The following is a 15,592-nucleotide window of genomic DNA, read 5'->3' on the forward strand; positions in this document are numbered from 1 at the left end:
TGGGTTTTTTTTTTTTTTAAGAGCTAGGATATTTTACTTTTTTTTTTTTTTTAATTGTGGTTGGGGGTTATTTTACAACCCAACAATTCACCCGTGCAAAAGCATTAAGCTTTAAGTTGAAAACTATCGATTTAATAATTTAAATGAACCTCCTCAAAGATTTAAAAAAAAAAAAAAAAGAGGCCCTCCCCGCCCCGCCAAGAAATCTCTGAAAACAAGAATTCTTGTGATGTCGCCCACCCCCCTGCAGGTCTCCATGTTACAGATCCTTGGAGGTGGACTAGGCATAAAATACTTTCACTAATAAAATATGACAAACCGCCGGATTATACGTGGCCGATTCCCAGTGATTGCCCTGCTACACAAAGCAGAAAAGTAAATGCCATCATCCCCCTTAGAACAAAAGAACTTAGGAATAAAAAACATGGAGAGGGGGGCAGAAAGCAGCAATAAATAAAGGTGAGCGAAGGACCCCGTCCCCCGCCCCTCCCCGGAGCTAGTGTGGGACTCTGCACGGCTAATAAAGTGGTTCAAGGGTAGTTATTTGCAAAGGGGGCGGGGTGGCCGGGGATTGCATGTTGCATTCGACTTGAGCTTGCATCTTCTCCTGTTGCCTGGACCACTCGCTCCCCCATTGCAGTGCTTCCTCCTCGCTCCTGCCTTCTTTCCACCCCCACCCCTGCAAACTGCTGTTGCACTGGAGGGAGTTGGGGCTGCTCGGGGAGCCCCCCAGCAGATCCCGACGGCGGGAGGGGACCGGGGCTCGGGCCTGGCCGGGCTGCGGCGCGGCGGCGGGCCGGGAGTTTGGCGGCCGCTCGGCCCCAGCGCCGCCGCCGCCGCTGCACCGGAGTTTGGCTGCCGCTGCCCTACTTCACTCTAGTTTAGTTTCACTCACTTTACATCCGGGTTTTTTCCCTAGGCAATGGGTGCCGCAGCACACCCCGTTCCTTAGGCAAAGTGAAATAAATTCGCCGCACCGACACGTCAAGTAGTCCGCCCGCCCGAGCGCCGCCGCGGGCCCCCGCCGCCGCCCCGGGCCCCCGTGGGGTCCCCCCGCGCCTCCCGCAAGCCACGGGCTCATGGGCAGGGGCGCGGGGCGGCCGGGGCCCGCCGCGGTCCAGCTCCGCCCGGCCCCCGCCCGCCCGCCCGTGCTCCCTCGTCCCCGCTTCCCCGGCCCCAGTCCCTCTCGCCCGGCTCTCGGGAGCGGCGGGGGCGCGCACGGCGGCGGCGGCGGCGGGCCGGCGGGGCCGCGCGGCGGGCTCCCGCGCGGGCGAGTGTGTCTGGGCCTGGGCGGAGGGATCCCCGGGCTGAGGCGGCGGAGGTGCTGCGGCCCGGGGCCGGGTGGTGAATGGGCTGGTGGTGCTCGCTGCTGCTGCTGAGAGGAGGAGGAGGAGGAGGAGGATGAAGAGTTGGGCTTGTTTGTCTCCCACAGTTTCTCTCCTGCTGCTCTGATTCCTCCCTCCCCATTCCGGCCCGGGGCCTGTGTGTGTCTCTCCTGGAGGAGGAGGAGGGCTCCAGTTCCTCCCCCCCCACCCCCTCCTCCCCACCCCCCCCTTGCCTGGGGAAGAGGAGGAAAGAAACAGCCCAGAGAGAGAGAGAGAGAGAAAGAGAGAGAGAGAGAGAGAGAGAGAGAGAAAGAAGAGAGAGAGGAGAGAGAGAGAGGAGAGAGAGAGAGAGAGAGAGAGAGAGTGTGAGTGAGAGAGGAGGAGGAGGAGGAGGAGGGAGAAGGGAACAACCTACCATCTTAACACACTAATATCTAAAAAGTGCGAGAGGCCCAGAGCAGCAGCAGCAGAAGCAGCAGCAGCAGCGCTCCAGCCTCTTCCCTCCCTCCCCATGAAGAAGAGTTCCCTCCTCCTCCTCCTCCTGCTTCTCCTGCTCAGAGTTCCTGCCTCCAGCTGCCAGGGGGGACAGCCAGCCAGCAGCAGGAGGGTGCAGTATCCCAGCTTTTCCATTCTCTCTTCTCCTCACTCTCCTCTCTCTCTCTTTTTTTTCTGGAGTAGCTCTATTCCCCCTCCCGCCCTCCCCCCCCCCCCCCCTCTGTCTTGTCTCTGCTGTTTGTCTCTGGGAAGGAGCAGGGGCTGCTTGCTTGGAGTTTGTTGTGGGGGGGAGGTAGGGGGAGGGGAGGGGTGTGTGGGAGGGAGGAGGGACAGGGGGTGTTCTCGACAGGACCCCTCAGTCAACTTGAGATTTCAGCAATAACTTCCCCTTCGGGGCGCCCCCCTGCGTGCCCTTTTCCTATTCCTCTCCCCCCCCCAGGAAAAAAAAAAAAGACAATGGGAATACCTCGTCTCCCCCCTTCCTCCCCTCTGCCCTCCACCCCTCCCTAGGATAGATTGGAAGTAAGTTTATGAGCAGCCTCGGGAGCCTGGGCGCTGAGTGCAGGGCCGGAGCGGGTGACAGGGGCGGCGCGTCGGGGGTGGCGGCGAGGGGGCGACACAGCGTCCCGCCGGGGGGCCGGGCTGGGGGGCCGCGGGCCGAGGCCGCCCCCCGCGAGTGCCTGCGGCCGGGGGATGGCCGCCTGGGCCCCTTCCCCGCCCCCACCCCCCGGGATGCTGTCGGGGGGAAGTTTTTATTATGGTTATTTAATTTAAAATTTTTTTTTTTTTTTTTTTTTTTTTTTTTTTGGAAAACCATCTTGTTTGGTGACTGTGAGATCTGGTTTAAAAAAAAAAAAAAAAAAAAGAAAGAAAAGCTGCGGCTGCTGACGCTGCCGGGCCCGAGTGTGTGTGAGTGAGTGTGTGTTGGTGCATTTGTCTTGGGTGGCCGGAGCAGCGTTGGGGAAATTCCGCTTATTCTTCTTCTTCTGCAACTTGTTATTCCGAGGAGTCCGCCTGCACCCCTCACCCCGGGGCGGCCCTCCCGCCGTCGCCGCCGGCCCGCCGCCCCGGGACCCCGCGCGGGCCGGGGACTCACAGGCCCCTCCGAGAGGGGCCGCGGCCGCCCCTCCCCCCCGGGCCGCGGGGGGAGGGGCGCGCGGAGTGGGACTCTTTCCGTTTGGTCCAGCCCCGCGGTGCACGCAGTTCCCAACACTTCTCGTCATCCTCTCTCTGCTCTCTTTATTCTGCTGAGCGGTGCTGTTAGGATTTCTTTCTCTCTCTCTTTTTTTTCCCTACCTCCTCCTCCTCCCTTGACCACGCTCGCTCGCAATGGTGGGTAGCTGCAAGGTGGCCCTGGCAGGGGAGGGGTTTGATGTGGACATGGGGGCACCGGGCGAGAAAGGTCTCCTTTCAACTTTGTCTTGTGGCTTGCACCCCGGGAGGAGGCCACATGCCGATTGTGGGGTGTAGATGTGCTGGGAGTGATTTCTAAGTAGTTGAGTTGTTGAGATGAGGGTACGACGGCTAATGGTAGACAGGTTTTGTTTTCGTGGGTGAATCCGGTGTCATCATATTCCGGTCATATGTTGAAATATTCTTTGTTTAGGTCTTGAAGTAGAGGATCTCCCTCTGCACGTCCACATTGTGTTGTTTTTAAATGATGTCTTCGGGAGTATGGATTTCTAGAATCTCAAATGTGATTTTAAGGTCTCGGCATGTGTGGGCCTTAGCACTGGCCTTGACAGTGAACTTTGTGGCTGTTTTTTTTTTTTTTTTTTTTTTTTTTTACTTCTAAGATTTTACTCCATAGCTGGGATGCTAGTTATGCTTAATGGTAGGTATCAGAAATGTAGAGTCTTGAGCTGAGGAAGTTAGAGAGGGAAGGGCATTTATTTATTAATAATTGATAGCTGAATGTTAGAATCAGATTCATTTGGGCTGGCTGAAGGTTTTTTTTCTTCCTTTTTTCCTTTAAGGCAGTTGTGCATTCTAGGAAGGAAGCCCTTTGGCAGACGCTCTTTATGGTGGCTCTTTGGGGGCGCGCGCGCGCTCGCGGGGGTGGGGGGGGGTGTCACCTTTTAGAGAGATCTTTAGCATCATCTGTAGCTTTTATTGAGGGCCTGTTCAGGGGGCTCAGATTGAGGCTAAGAAGTGTAAGGCTACTTTTGGGAAAAGTCTTTATGTTATTTGTTTACATTTCATGTTTCCTCACAGTTGGGCAGTAGAAATAAGTAGGTCAGCTCTCCTATTGGTTTTTGAAGGTTAGCCCCCTCCCCCCTTTTCAAAGTTTTACCATCTACTTGGTTTACAGCCTTGTAGGAAAGCATGACCGAAAATTTCCTGGGAATACTGTTACTCATTTTAATTTCGGTAAGTTCCTTGCTGTTTTCTTCTGTCTTCACTTGTGTATGAAATCTGTTGTGAGCTTAACCTAGCTTACCGAGGGCCATTTTAAATGTCTAAGAATACATTAAAAAAAAAAAAATCTCAGGACATGTTTTGGTGGCAAAGAGGAATTTTTGAGTGTAGTAATGCACATGTTTATTAAGAATTTCAGTCCTCAGCTCTTGAGTACGTGTGCTGCTATCCTTAAGTGAAGACTAGTAATAGTGCAGAGAATTCTCAAAGCACAAACATCTGACTAACGTGTTAGAACTGTTCTAGGGGCTTTCTTGACTAGAGACTTGGGTTTTGGTAGCACAATATGTACATTTTGACTGGCATTACTTGGTTGCCTATTATAAAAATCTTTTTTTTTTTAATTTTTTTTCTGAAGTGCTATTGAAGACATTTTTAACTTAAGATTTTAGATGACTTCACACAAAGTCATCAAAGTGGTCAAACTTTGGACTCAGGCAAATCTTTATGGAGCTGGAAGAATACTACATTGAAAAGACACCTGCCTGGGCCATACTTTATTTTACAAGGATAAAAGTGACGAAGGGGACTCTATTTCCTTTGGCTTTCAGTGGCCAGTTCTTTTTCCTGTTCAATTATCTGGAAGGAGCTGCTTGAGAAACCCTTCTGTTTAACATGGTGCATCCAGCAGGAGGTGCTCCACAAGTTAAAGGCAGTCTCTTAATTTTGAGGGTCTTGCTACTTCCTGAAGCTCTCTTAGCTCGTAAGCAACTGGAGTAAAGTTCCAGGAAGATTTAGAGTAAGTCTGTTCTAAAATACTGTTAATAAATAGCCTTTGCTCTTGGAAATCTGCTTTGTACTCGCCTATGATACTATGCAGAATAAGTTTGTTATTGTGGATGTTGGGGTTAAGAGTAGGGTGCTGTTAGGATTATTTTATTTCAAAGGGGAGTTAGTGTGGTATTGATATGTGGAGTGTAGAATTTGAAAAAATTGTTTGAAGTTGCAGTAAACAAAAAGTAAGTGGCATGATGTCGGGCTTTAGGTCTTGCAGACATGATAATATAAATAGGATATACAGACATTTTTGGAAAATGGGATATTGTGTGGGGGAAAAATGATTTTTTCAAAGACTGTGATTTTTTTAACTATATGTGAAATTAAGTGGAGTGCTCTGTAATTCCAGTACTTGGCCTGTAATCCTAGTAGGCTTGGGAAGCAGGCATTCTGAAAGTCATGGCAGCCTGGCCTACATTCTAAGACCTTGTCTCAAGAAAAATAAATAAACTTGAAGGAAAGTTACACCTGTGTGAATGTATCTTTGCTGGTGTGTCCATTAGTAACTTTTAACAATGACTGTAGAAAACTAAAAGTAGCCACTTTAACATTTTCATGGCCTTCATGGTACATGGTCCTTTGAACTTCTTAGTGTTAGATGAGTTGATTGTGAGTCAAAATAAGCTACTGTGATTGCTTGTAAAGTTTTGTATCAAAGTTTTGAAACTTAGAAACACAGAGAAAATTTGATGGACCAGCTTTCAATTTTGTAGATACAGTATTGTATTTTTTTTTCAATAAAATCAAATTAAGTAGTACATGTGAAAGTTCTTTGTAAATTGCCAGAAGCCATGTAGACACTGTTGATGAGATAGATAACCAATTAAAACATAAACCAAGTTCTGTTTTAAAATGCTAAGTTCTTCCATATCAGTTAGGACATTAATGCTTAAAAGTACATGCTGGACACTATGAACCCCCCCCCCCCCATTACCCCAAATCTCTTTGTTACACTTTTGAAGCTTTTGTTTTTTTTTTTTTTTTAAAAGAAATGCTGCTTAGGCAGTTTTCCATAATATAAAAAAATCATTTTTTTCTTTTGAAGATAGTGTGAAATGTATGTCCCCTATTAAAAGTTTTCTTCCTTTTTCTGTTGTGTGGTAGTGTTGACTTTAGTGAATATTTAAGTTCCTGGACTCTTTGTAGACTTTTATTAATGCACAGAGTAACAAATGTCCCTGCTAAAGTTTTGATTGACTGCTAACTTTCTGAAAAGTGCTTCCTTGTTTCACAGTGAAATGTACATTGCTGTGCATTGGTGTTAGGTAAATATATATGTTATTTTGTTTTCTCCTTTTAGAAGGTTCTAGAGGCTTAAATGCTTTGTGTGTGTGTGTGTGTGTGTGTGTGTGTGTGTGTGTGTGATGTGTGTGTGTCTGTGTAAAAATAACCAAAAAGTGTCTTTCTTCATAGACTCTGATTACAAATTTGGAATGGTAAATTTAAGTTAAATAGAGTTAATTGGGAACCCTTGTGTTTAGGAGTGTAGTGTTCTGAATTTTATAAATGAGTGTTCTTCATGAAATAGCCCAAGTTAGAAAGTAAATATGGAAACTTGCTCTTGGGAAGGGCAAGAAAGGCATTAAACTGTTTAGATCAAAAGGAAACTTCTCATGAACATGGTAACTTTATGCCATGGTGAACACAGGTTATTTATTTATTTATTTTGTAAAGAAATTCTGAGGTTAAAGTTACATCAGTATGCCTTTAAATTTTTGTAGACTTAGTGTTTTAGTGCTGAAGGCTTTTATGATTAGTCTCCTATCCAAAAGGAGACTGGAAGAGATTAAAGTTTTAGTCCTCTGACCTTTGCCAGAATTCCTATATGTGTCTATTCAGATAGGTGAAACATTTGAATTTTTGTATTGTTTTGTGCTGGCTTTATGTTGATTTCTCAGGAGCATTTGCCTGTGGATTTTTATGTGGGCCTAAGTCATCTTTAGAAGTGTAGCAATATGTCTTGATCATATTAACCACACCAAGTGTTTATTTTTGGCACTTTGGTATTTATTTTTAAGTGGTAGTATGTTAATACTGCATAAAACTTACTATAGATAATTATTTCTTCTTTAAAAGATTTATTTGTTATTATTTTATGTGTATGTATCAGTGCCTACGTGTATGTCTGTGCACCTCTGTGCGTGCCTGGTGCCCAAGGAGGCCAGAAGAGGTGTCAGATCCCTTAGTGCTAGAGTTATGGGCAATTGTGAGCTGCCATGTGGGTGCTGGGAACTAAACCCAGATCCTCTGCAAGAGCAGCTAGTGTTCCTACCACTGAGCCATCTTCCCCCGGATAACTATTTCTAAAGAGCATAGTTTTTTCTTTGTATGCTCCTATGTATATACAGATTTTCTTTTTATAGACTTTTATATAATTCTTTGAATAGTTATCATCTGCAACAATGTTGGAATAGTCTCTTTTTTTCTTTTTGAGGTGAGGTCTTGCTAAGGAGCTCAGGCTGGCCTAGAATTTTTGGTAATCCTCAGGCTTCAGTTTCCCAAGTGCTGGGTCTGCAGGCATGAATTACCATGCCCCTCTTGGGATAGACTCTGAAGAACAACATTCCAATTTCTTGTCTGTCACCGGGGTGCCTGGCTGTCGGGGGGTGAGTCTTCTCATGTAGAGACTGGGGTTCACTCATCACTACTGCTTTGCTGGAGTAACTTTCATTCACAGACTCTGTGGCATTTTGAATCCACCCCCTCTATTCTTCTCCCAACATTCTGCAAGTCCTTCTCCTCTGTTCCCCTTACTTTTATTCATTTAAAAAAAAAAAGAGTTCATGTACAGTTTCAGGAAACTCTTCTTTCCTGTATTTTCGAATCCACTAAGGCAACATTTTCTGCTTTTTAATGTAGAGGAAAAATCAAACCAGTAATATGTAGGTAGGAAGGGGCGGGGCCTAATAGTTTTATTTTGACTCTGTTTGTGGGCCTTGGGGAAAAACATAACTCAGACACAGAGGCCAAAAAGATGGGTTTTGTTTTATTGTTTTGGCTGCATTGAAAATACAAACTGTCAGTGCTTGAGGAACAGGAGCAGCAGAAAGGAATTGATTTTTTTTTTTCTGCTGCAGATCCAAGTGTTGTTAACCATGTGCATTTCTAAAGTGGCATGCTTACAAATCAGGCAGCACTTGATTTCTCTCCCTCGACAGAACACTGAACTCTCCTTTTTAACATTTAAGTAAGTACCCGAAACTTCAGGGTAATGACAGTAATTTCATGATAAAAGTGAGTGATAGTAACCATGGCAACTGCTATCTCTGGCCTTATGGACAGTCCTGTTGTATTGATGAGGCTTCAGATACTTTAGTAGCCTGTCACTTTTATGGTGAAATGTGTTAGCACATGCTGCAGGTGACTTTTAGCTGGATTGTGTTAATCTATGTGCCAGCTTATCTCTCCTTGTTAGGAGTTTCTTGGACCATATTCCACAGCATGTTTGCAAAGGTACTGCTGCCTGAAAATAGCCCACCACCTGTGGTAAGCCTCCTGATGCAGACTGCACAGTTTTTTCTCAGCTGCCTTCCAGAGTCTTGGAGAAAACAGGGGTGTCAGTAAGGAACTATATATACATAAACTATAGTTCAGATTTGTCAGCTTTGATTTGGACATGTTATTGGTAGCTTACAAAAACTTTTGTATTTTTCAAGGAAGTCTGTGAATGAGAGAATTAGGCCTACAGTTAGATAGGCCTATTTTTTCTAAAAATTCTTTACAGAAATGTGGGTATAGAATTAAGTGTGATGAGTGGTGGGCATAACCGTTAAGGAAGGATTTGACAAAAGAAGAACTTAGATATTTTGTTGTGAGGATGTGTATGCATATTAGTGTGAGAATATATTCCTAGTGGGCAATCCTAGAGTATAGGAAATGCTTGGCTTGAATTTCTTGAAAAATTTCGAGAAAAATTATTTAAAAATACATCTTGAATAATTGTTAAGATACTGTACAACAAAAAATTTTGTGGGAAGGGGGAGAAATGATAAGAATGTTGCAATCGGTCCAACGAAACTTATTTTAAAAAGTATACGCAAAAGCTACACAGAGAAACCCTATCTCGAAAAAGACAAAAAACAAAACAAAACAAAACAAAAAGTATAAAATTACATTTTTATCATACCAATTATTTTTAAAACATTTTGTGCATTTAAGGTTTTTCTGGTGGGAAATATTAATGCTAATTGATACTTTCTGTAGTATGTGCTAGAGAAGCAGTACTAGAGCAGAGAACAAACAGATTTGATCTTTGATTGGACCCTGAAAATAAGACCTAATCAGATTGCACTCCATAGTTCAGTCTTTCCTGAAACTTGTGGTGAGAAGCTGGTTTACTTACTACAAGTCCCAGGGTGCACTGCAGCTTTTTCTTAACTTCATATTAAAGCATTGCATGCTGGGGCATGTAGTTGGTTTAACTAGCACGGAGAACTCTTCTTTCTTGTCTGCTCCATTTTATATATAGGTCTCCAAGCTTCTAAAAACTTTATTTTTTTTTAAAGAAAATTCATTAATTAATAAAATCATGATTATTCCACTTCTGAAATTCTAAAGTGAAACTTTATAAGCAGCTTAGTGTTCTGGTTTATCACAGTGCTTTTACTGGCTTCTATAAGATTTAAATGCAGAATAACATATTCAAAACTTGACTTGGAAATTGTAAGTGGTTTCTGTATATGTGGGGAATAGGTTACTAAAGAAGTATGGCATCACTGCTTCCTAGTGTGGGCAGTAGAAGCCTGTTTGATAGGCCTAGCACATATGCTCCTTTTGCCCCAGTGGGGACAGAGTGGTTTTTATTCCAGTGTTTACATTCAGAGTTGTGTGATGCTTCTCTAATAATTGTCAGTACCTTCTAATGGGAGAAAAATTCCTGAAAATAAATGATTCAGTATATTTGAATTATTTTATTTTATTTATTTTTGAGACAGAGTCTTGCAGTATAGTCCAAGCTGGACTTGAACTCACAGTCTTATTGCTTCAGGTACCCCCCCCCCCCTTCCTTTTTTTTGAGAAGGATCTCACTCTAGCTCAGACTGGTGTCTTTTCCTTGTGATCCTATTGCCCCTGCTCTGGAGTGCTTGTTTTACAGGCTTGCTCTACTTCACCCTGCTCCATGTAGATGGAATACTAGAAGATGCAGCCTGAAAGGGAGAGAGGAAGGGAAGGTTCTTAAATAGTTTAGATTTTCATTGATAAGATTGCAAAACTTTCTTTTGAAAGTTCTTTATTAACTCTTTTAGGGCTGTTACAGGGATTGGGTGCGGAAGTCCACTTACTTAGCATAGTGCTTGGCATACAATTAAAGCTCAGGAAATGCTTAGAATTAGCAGCAGCCATTTTTATTTAAAATGCTTCCTTCACCTTTTTACTTCTTTTCATGTTGTAATTTGATTAGAAGTTCACGTGGTTTTTAAAGGCCTTGCGATTTTGACTTACGGTAACGATGTGTCTTAGAATGATTTTGCTGTGCATTAAGTGTCTGTGTGCCTCAGTTTTCAACTGAAATGACACATGCCCAAAACAGGATAAATGAGCCAGTGGCAGGGTGTTGGCAGGATTCAGTATTATTGTATTGCTATGTTTCATTGACTTCAGAGAGTTTAAAAGATGATGACAATGTCTTCGTTAGTCACGTTTGTACTGTTAGAACATCCAAATAGCTGATTAATAAAAATAAGGTTCTGCAGAAATGCTCTTAGTGTCATGGTGAGTGCAACTTTGGGGAAATCCTGTTATGTTTTGAGGCACATACCTCTGAATGCAGTGTTAAGGAATTGATGTAGAGGAGGCATGGATGCATTGAGCTGCCCTCACCCCCATAAAATGTCATTTTAAGTCTGAGTTGTACTTAAAAAATGTGGGCTACACAGAGAAACCCTGTCTCGAAACCCCCCCCCCCAAAAAAAGGGTTCAGAAGATTTTACATTTTAAGTATTTACATCCCCCCTCCCCAGCTCTGTTTTAAGGTATTGACTTTATTAGGCTCTTAAACTTTTGGGATATTTTTGCTTTTATCTATTTGAGATGAGAAAGGGATGTTTAAGGTAGGGATACTTGGGAATATTGAAAAATATAAACAGGAATTCCGGTGTTTGTGCCTCAGTTGGGATGTAGAAGCATCAGATAATTGTCTTTTTACCTGCTTAACTGGTATCCATTCCCTAGCATGGACTTCTTAGAACATTATCATAGACTACTGCTGAGCTATTTACTGAAACTATTTCTTAGAAGTATTCAAAGTATCAATTGACTTTAAATCTAACCTTGCCCTCCCGTAGGAGGGCAAGATCTTTTAGAAGTGTCAAAAATATATGGAATCTGGTTGGATATGTTTCTATATTAGAAGTTGTTTTATTTCTTTTCTATTAGTTTGTTTTTAAAGTTAATATTAAAATGAATAAATTCAGCAGTTACCAAGAGTTGGATAGGGATGACTGAGAGTAAGGAGGGAAATGGCTTTGATATTAACGGGCTACCACAGAAAATAATCACGCTTGTGTGAATTCTCCTTCTGTAAATTGATTGCCGTATGGATTCACATAGTTCCTGAAACACTGCAGCAGATCAGGACAGTAACTGGGTGGTTACCTGTCTTCACTGTAGAATCTTCAGACACACTGAAATTACTGAGCGCTGTTCTCCATTCTCTTGATGAAATGTCCCAGGTCACTGCATATCACCTGATGATGTGGTATAAGGAATATCCAGGGAAGTTCAGTCTTGTGGGGGGTTAGTTTTCCCAGTGGAAAATAAATAGGAGCTTGCTGTTAAAAGGACTAGATGAGATAGTATTCATGAATGTACTTTATAGATTAAAATAGTATATGTGAATTGAATTTATATTTAAAATATCTGTTTTGTTAATATTATTATAAAATTTTAAGTGTCTGAGTTAGAGTATAAATGAACCAAAAATTAGTGATCTACTCTGCCCACAGTAGACAAGTTTTAAAAGCATTTTGTTTATTTATTTATTTGTATTTTATGTTGTATGGGTGAGTGCCAGCATGTATCTGTGTGTCCCACATGTCTACATGTGTGCTTGGAGCCCGGGGAGGCATTGGATCTCTTGGAGCTGGAGTTACAGGCACTTGTGAGTTGCCTGATGTAAGTGCTGTAATCCGAACCTGAGATCTCTGCAAGAGCAGCCAGTGCTCTTAACCACTGAGCCATCCCTCCAGTCTCATTAGACAAGTTTTTGTGAGAGGAAGTCTTGCTGTGAGGCCCAGGCTGGCCTGGAACTTCGGTCTCAGCTTCCTGAGTACTAGCATTATAGGTGTATACCACCATCCCTGGTTCTGACAAGTTTTTTGATGTGTTTAGACATAATTTGTAGCTTGTTCTTGATAGTAGATACTCTGATATGTTTATGTATACATTATAGTATAGATATGAGAAATGTACCAACAGGTTGTAATGTTTTAATTATGGCCATTCTTATGTTGGAAAATATTTTCATGTGTTAATAGTAAGTGTACATCAATGTATGTTGTTGGGTTATCTATTAATATTACTTTATCATTGAGTATATGTATATAGTGCTAATAAGCTTTTACACATAAGTATCTTGTTTAATTATCAGAAATAGTTGAGGATTTGCTGTAATTATCCTACTCCATTTTAGAAGTGTGGAAGTCGGGGTTTCCCTGGAGTCAGGTCGGTGGCAAACGCTGCAGCTTGTATCCAGGCCCCTGTTTCATCCCTGAGCTCCTGCTCTTACGGGTGCAGAATGCTCTCCAAACTGTGTTGTCCACAGAAACTTAGGGGAGAAGTGTGTAATGTACTGAAATGGCCCCAGCAATGTGGGGTCATTTGGAGACTTCTGTGGTGGTGGTGGAGCTCTGGTGACTGCATAGGAAGCACCGGATGGCCTGGAAGCACAGGCATTTAAGGCAGTGCCTGTCTCGTGGGTGAGCAGGGTGCCTCAAGTGGCATAGGTGTGGCCTAATGTCTATGAAGGTCTGCGGGTGACACTTTAGTATGGGCTTTACAAATCTTTTTGGTACATACAAATTGTTTACATTTATGATTTTAGTCTTTATATAGCTTCTGGACATTTTAGAGCGTAATTAAGAACACTTTCTTTGAAGAAATAGTATAAAAGCAGTGTCAGTTATGAAAGTCATTAGAGCAGCATGCATGCACAGAAGAAAAGTTAAAGGTTTTCTAGTTCTCACCCTGCTTGTGTTTCTCTGCAGTTACATACGTGTATATATATGTGCATACATCTGAGAATGAGTGGAGCTGGGCAATGGTGGCGCACGCCTTTAATCCCAGCACTCGGGAGGCAGAGGCAGGCGGATCTCTGGGAGTTCGAGGCCAGCCTGGTCTACAAAGCGAGTTCCAGAAAAGGCACAAAGCCACACAGAGAAACCCTGTCTCGAAAAACAAAAACAAACAAACAAAAAGAATGAGTGGAATTGCAGCATAATACACTTTTGAAGTTTTCTTCTTTCAGAAAGATGACCATATAAAAACCTGCTTATTTTTGAAAATAAGGTTCACGTAGAGAATGGGAACAGGGTTGGAAGAAGAGAAATGCGTAAGACTTAAGTGTCCGATTATAAACCTAATGTCCCAGGACTGACTGTTCCTTACGGGACAAAAAGTATCCTAAGTACTTTATTTGTGGCCACCATTATTTTTTAAACACTTCTAAAAAGTCAGCTTAAAGTGACAGTACTGTTTTCTGGACTGTATTTAGGAGGCACCATATGAAACTTAAGATTTTATAGTTTATTTTGGAAGACACTTATAAAGATAGCAGTTGTATTTTCAGATGAACCTTTCAATTTTGTTCTTTTCAAACTGGTAGTCTCTTGTCAAGCATTCACTTCATATTTACAAAGTAGAGCTTTAAAACCAAGATGGTGATCGAGTAGTATTTTAAATAACGAACCTCTTTAGCTTCGTGGGCAGAAAGAGATGCCGCCTGGGAATTCGTCTTGTGCTTATATCTGCATTTGAGTAGTGTTGGCTGCCTCACCCTGTCAGCTCTGCCCACTCACTCTGCCACCAAATGCCTTGTTGATAATGCCACTAATTTTTTTAAAGGTAAATTATTTTAGTGCTTTTTGTTTTGATTCTGTTTTGAGTGTTTTAACTTGTTGCTGAGGTTATTTGTCATCATTCACCTTAGTAATTTTTAAATTGAACATTTTCTTGCATAGCTAATAAAAAGTTTTTCATTATAGTAGTTTTTTTTTTTTTTAAAAAAAAAAAAAAAAAAGCTTTCTAACCCTAAAAATACACTCTACACCTCAAGTGCTTTCTGCTTCTTTAGACCCGCAGCTGGTCAAGTGCTAAAGCTTTACCTTAAGACTGGGTATGACAGGGTGTCAGTGTTTTAATAAGCCAAGGTAAGAGTGTTTCTCTCTGGTAGCATTCATAAATATGCTTTCATCTTGAGTGGCTCAGACCACGCCTGAGAGAATATTTTCTTCTTCCTCATAAGAGTCTTATAAGCAAAGAGCTCAGGAAGTCTCACTGGTCGTGAGACTGAGGCACACACAAGAATCCTAGTTGGTTAATGACACAGCCTGATTTCCCACACTTTTAAATTCTGTCCTTGGTCTTCTTGACCCATGGTCTCTACCATTTTTAAAATCATGGCTCCCAGCAAATGTGTAATAATCTGAACTAGTATTTAATATCTTCTGTCAAACATACAGGCAAGTTGGAATTTTAAAAGGCTGAGATTTAAAATGCAAGTTGGGGGTGGGCTTTCTAGGGGTCCACACCCACTTGGATACTAACTGCACTGCCTGGGCCATTTTTTCCTGCAAAAGAGGAGTAGCCATGGGGATAGCTAGAGGACAGTTGGTAAAAGGTGTGGGGCTTTTAAATTGGAGTGATGTTTTGCAGCTCTTTAGTTTTAAAGAATCAGCCTTTCTTTCTTGTGAAAAGCTGAAAGATTGAGAGTAAAGGCCTTAAGAGGTGAGCTTAAAAGACAGAAATACAAGCCTTATTTGTTTTCATCCCAGTTGACCAAAGGGAGGAAAAAGGCTTTCTCCCCTGCTAGTTCCCAATCCTGTAGAAATGGCAGTGCTTTTTTCCTGTTGTTGTTAGGCAGTTTATAGAACGCAGGATAGCTTGGTAAGCGTCTTCTCTGTGCCTGATATGACGTAACACTGTAGAGTATGCGGCATGCATGTTAAGTACAAGTGGTTGTATTTGGCTTGTTGCTGCCGCATTTTTGAGGATGTCTTAGGAAGCAATTATCACAAGCTAGGGTGGATACCATGCAAATCATTGAAATCATCATTTTACCAGGACCAAACTTTGTAACTTGAATGATTCTGTTTAGTATTTGTTTACTTCTTACCCACCCCCAACACTTCAGAGCAGAATTCTTTTTCTGAAAGGAACAGATGCTGTTAACTTATCAGGACTTGATACTAAAAAGCCTACAAAAATCTCTGTGCTGTTTATTTTCTTTATTTAATCTATATGCAAAGCATATTGTAATGATTGCTGTTAGAAGGTTTTAAGCGGACGGCGCCTTCCCACCCTTGTGCTCAGGAGATAGATTAGGAATGCCAATTTCACAACTTGATATAAAGAAATGATGA

The 15,592-nt window shown here is 42.6% G+C and overlaps 1 protein-coding gene across 10 annotated transcripts in view; it reads left to right on the forward strand.

Moving 5' to 3' along the window:
* The first annotated feature begins 1,707 nt into the window (after positions 1-1,707).
* Phf21a (PHD finger protein 21A) overlaps positions 1,708-15,592 on the forward strand; it is a 182,740-nt gene continuing 168,855 nt past the window's right edge. For 7 of the 10 annotated variants that reach the window (XM_059260955.1, XM_059260961.1, XM_059260953.1 and 4 more), the window contains exons 1-2: positions 2,975-3,152; positions 4,132-4,190. The gene's annotated coding sequence lies outside the window, so the exon portion shown is untranslated. Of the gene's footprint in view, positions 1,933-2,974; positions 3,153-3,898; positions 4,191-15,592 lie in introns of those variants that run through there. The other 3 variants (XM_059260957.1, XM_059260956.1, XM_059260954.1) reach the window with 2 other exon arrangements.

Source organism: Peromyscus eremicus, chromosome 4 (assembly GCF_949786415.1).
Source record: "Peromyscus eremicus chromosome 4, PerEre_H2_v1, whole genome shotgun sequence".
Classification (NCBI taxonomy): domain Eukaryota; kingdom Metazoa; phylum Chordata; class Mammalia; order Rodentia; family Cricetidae; genus Peromyscus; species Peromyscus eremicus.